Source organism: Sinocyclocheilus rhinocerous, unplaced genomic scaffold (genome assembly GCF_001515625.1).
Source record: "Sinocyclocheilus rhinocerous isolate Xijiao unplaced genomic scaffold, SAMN03320098_v1.1 scaffold1509, whole genome shotgun sequence".
Lineage (NCBI taxonomy): Eukaryota > Metazoa > Chordata > Actinopteri > Cypriniformes > Cyprinidae > Sinocyclocheilus > Sinocyclocheilus rhinocerous.
The window spans coordinates 224,673-229,595 of record NW_015662985.1 but is presented as its reverse complement, the minus strand read 5'-3'; positions in this window follow the sequence as shown (position 1 = coordinate 229,595).

Below are 4,923 nucleotides of genomic sequence, written 5' to 3'. Positions count from 1 at the left end.
TCCCACCACCTCTACTCCGTGTGTTTCTCTGCACAGGCCCGGTGCACCCAGGACGCGATCTTCCCAGATGTCCTTCACTCCGGCGCCGGGACACCACGGACCCTGGGTGCACCCGCAGCGGAAGACGCGAGCCAGGCCCTGGGCGATGACCTCTCCCACTCTGCCGCCTCCGGTCTTCGAGATCTCTACACGGAACCGCTTCGCTCCCCTCCACGAGACGGAACGCGACGCTGTGATTGTCGGAGACTCCATCGTCCGGCATGTCCGTACTACATTAGCCGAAGGTAAAGTGCACACTCACTGTTTCCCTGGTGCTCGTGTTCTCCATATTTCTGCGCAGATACCCGCTTCACGCCGGGGTTAACGACACCCAGCTGCGGCAGACCTGACACTGGGAGGTCAAAATATAAATTTAATGCAGGATTTAGAAAAAATCTGATCGTGATTAAACCAGAAAATTTTAAAATAGATGAACAAAAAATGAACAAAAAACTATTTTTAAATTTTGGGCTCATAAACATTAGATCACTCACACCCAAAGCAGTTATTGTAAATGAAATGATCACAGATAATAGTTTTGATGTACTCTGCTTGACTGAAACCTGGCTAAAACCAAATGATTATTATTGGTCTAAATGAGTCTACTCCACCAAGCTACTGTTATAAGCATGAGCCCCGTCAGACTGGTCGTGGCGGCGGTGTTGCAAAAATATATAGTGATATTCTCAATGATACTCAGAAGACAGGATACAGGTTTAACCCATTCGAAATACTTATGCTTAATGTTACACTGTCAGATATGCAAAAGAAATCTATCGTATCTCTTGCTCTGGCTACTGTGTATAGACCAACAGGGCCATATACAGATTTCCTAAAAGAATTTGCAGATTTCCTCTCAGACCTATTGGTTACTGTTGATAAAGCGCTAATTGTCGGAGATTTTAACATTCACGTTGATAATACAAATGATGCATTAGGACTTGCGTTTACTGACCTAATAAACTCTTTTGGAGTCAAGCAAAACGTCACCGGGCCCACTCATCGTTTTAATCATACGCTAGATTTAATTATATCGCATGGAATTGATCTTACTGATATAGATATCGTACCTCAAAGTGATGATGTTACTGACCATTTCCTTGTATCGTGCATGCTGCGTATTACTGATATTAACTATATCGCTCCGCGTTATCGTCTGGGCAGAACTATTGTTCCAGCCACCAAAGACAGATTCACAAATAACCTGCCTGATTTATCTCAACTGCTCTGTGTACCAATAAGTACACATGAACTAGACGAAATGACTAGCAACATGGGCACTATCTTCTCTAATACATTAGAAGCTGTTGCCCCCATCAAATTGAAAAAGGTTAGAGAAAAACGTACTGCGCCATGGTACAACAGTAATACCCATTCTCTCAAGAAAAAAACTCGTAGTCTTGAGCGCAAATGGAGAAAAACTAACTTGGAAGTTTTTAGAATTGCGTGGAAAAACAGTATGTCCAGCTATAGACAGGCTCTAAAAGCTGCCAGGGCCGAGCATATCCACAAACTCATAGAAAATAACCAAAACAATCCAAGGTTTTTATTTAGCACAGTGGCTAGATTAACAAATAACCAGACACCACCCGATCTAAATATTCCCTCACAGTTTAATAGTAATGACTTTATGAATTTCTTCACTGATAAAATAGATAACATCAGAAATACAATAACAAATGTAGATTCTACAGCGTATAATACTTCAGCTTCATTCATCGCACCAAAAGATAAACTGCAGTGCTTTACAACTATAGGACAGGAAGAGCTAAATAAACTTATCACTGCATCTAAACCAACAACATGCCTGTTAGATCCTGTACCCACTAAATTACTGAAAGAGTTGTTACCTGTAGCAGAAGAACCGCTTCTCAATATTATTAACTCGTCGTTGTCTTTAGGTCACGTCCCAAAACCATTCAAGCTGGCGGTTATTAAGCCTCTTATTAAGAAACCACAACTAGATCCTAGTGAACTGGCAAATTACAGACCCATCTCAAATCTTCCTTTTATGTCTAAAATTTTAGAAAAAGTTGTGTCCGCTCAATTGCGCTCCTTCCTGCAAAAAAATGATCTCTATGAAGAATTTCAGTCAGGTTTCAGGCCCCACCATAGCACAGAAACTGCACTTGTTAAAATTACAAATGACTTGCTTCTTGCGTCAGACCAAGGCTGTATCTCATTGCTAGTTTTACTTGATCTTAGTGCTGCGTTCGACACTATAGATCATGACATACTCATAGATCGATTACAAAACTATACAGGTATTCAAGGGCAGGCTTTAAGATGGTTTAGATCCTACCTGTCCGATCGCTACCACCTTGTTCATTTAAATGGGGAGTCATCTCAATTATCACCAGTAAAATATGGAGTGCCACAAGGATCTGTCCTAGGTCCTCTGCTATTTTCGATATACATGTTGCCCCTTGGTAATATTATTAGAAAATACGGGATTAGCTTCCACTGTTATGCAGATGATACTCAACTATATATCTCAACAAGACCAGATGAAACTTCTAAATTATCTAAGCTAACAGAATGTGTTAAAAATGTAAAAGATTGGATGACCAATAATTTTCTCCTATTAAACTCGGATAAGACAGAGATATTACTTATTGGACCAAAAGACAGTACACAGAATCTCGTGGATTACAATTTGCAACTAGACGGATGTACAGTTACTTCCTCTACAGTCAAAAATCTGGGTGTTATATTAGATAGCAACTTGTCTTTTGAAAATCATATTTCCCATGTTACAAAAACAGCATTCTTCCATCTTAGAAACATTGCCAAACTACGAAATATGTTACCTGTTTCTGATGCAGAAAAGCTAGTTCATGCATTCATGACCTCTAGACTGGACTATTGTAATGCACTGCTAGGTGGTTGTCCTGCATCCTCAATAAACAAGCTACAGGTAGTCCAAAATGCAGCGGCTAGAGTCCTTACCAGGTCAAGAAAATATGATCATATTACCCCAATTTTACAGTCTCTGCACTGGCTACCTATTAAGTTCCGTATCAGTTACAAAATATTATTACTTGCCTATAAGGCCCTTAATGGGCTAGCTCCTGCGTACCTAACTAGTCTTCTACCACGCTACAATCCATCACGCTCCCTAAGGTCGCAAAACTCTGGACTTTTGGTAGTACCTAGGATAGCAAAGTCCACTAAAGGAGGTAGAGCTTTTTCGCATTTGGCTCCCAAACTCTGGAATAGCCTTCCTGATAACGTTCGGGGTTCAGACACACTCTCTCTGTTTAAATCTAGATTAAAGACACATCTCTTTGGCCAAGCATTCAAATAATGCATATCATAATCTTGTACTGCAGTTATATCTGATCAAATGCACATTATTATTCTTTAGTTTGGGTTAAACAAATAAATTTTGCTTGGTTGGAACAGCAGCTACGCTAATTATGTCCCTATTTGTTTCTCTGTTTTTGCCACAGGATTGACATCCCGTGGTAACTAGGATTTACACAAGCTTCAGTCTGGATCCAGAACACCTGAGAAGAGATGATGCCAACCCCTCAGAGGACCTCAGATGATGCCAACCCTGAAACAACCCACCAGATCCAGTCTGTATCCAGATCAGATGGTCACTGCAGTCACCCGGATCCAGTACGTATTCAGACCAGATGGTGGATCAGCACCTAGAGAGGACCTCTACAGCCCTGAAAGACAGCGGAGACCAGGACAACTAGATGAACACCAGATACAGATGTTATTCCCCTGTAAAGACCTTGTCTCAGACGACCACCGGGACAAGACCACAGGAACCAGATGAGTCTTCTGCACAATGTGACTTTGCTGCAGCCTGAAATTGAACTGCTGGTTTGGTCTGGCCAGAGGAGAACTGGCCCCCCGACTGAGCCTGGTTTCTCCCAAGGTTTTTTCTCCATTCTGTCACCGATGGAGTTTTGGTTCCTTGCCGCTGTCGCCTCTGGCTTGCTTAGTTGGGGACACTTCATTTCCAGCGATATTGTTGACTTGATTGCAAATGATTGCAAAGATACTATTTAAACTGAACTGAGCTGAATGAAGACATCACTGAATTCAATGATGAACTGTCTTTAACTGGAAAATTAGTGTTTACTATTGTCATTTTGCATTATTGACACACTATTTTCCTAATTAATGCTGTTCAGTTGCTTTGACACAATCTGTATTGTTAAAAGCGCTATATAAATAAAGGTGACTTGACTTGACTTGACCATGTCAAAATTTTGATGCATTTTTATTATTTTTGGTTGCAGTCCCCTGCTTATTTCGGACCTGATTCTGATCATTCAAATTGAGTAGCCCTTTTCCAGTTAATTTGGCTACAAAGAAACAGCAGCACACGTTTACCTGAACCTCTCGCTCACATTCATCTTTTCATGCTTGCTCTGTTGACTTACAGCATGAAAAACAGTGTGAAACTTCACTTGTGCTCAGTGTAGGCCTAGATGCATTTTTTGAGAGCTGTATGTTTTATTGTGATTATTATAGAACTATTCATGAGATTCGATCGGGTCACTCGCTCCGGTGCACCTAAATGTTTTTTTCAGTCGCATAACGTAATTTTAAATCACAAATGTGAATGAAATGGTTGCAGTGTAGAGCCCTATCAATTCTAAATAATTATTAAAATACACATCACATATTTAAACAAATACCTGGTATTTAGGTTACATTTATTACTTAAACTATTATCTCTTTAATTAAACATATTAGATTTAAGGCCATCATAAACATGGCATGGCATCTGGCAGAAATGATGACAACTGGCATTTCATATAGGCTGGGCATGTATAAAATGTATATCAACTTACCTTATTTGCCTGTTTAAAAATACAAGGTAATACATTTTTGTTTCGCTGGCTTCATCTACAAGACTAC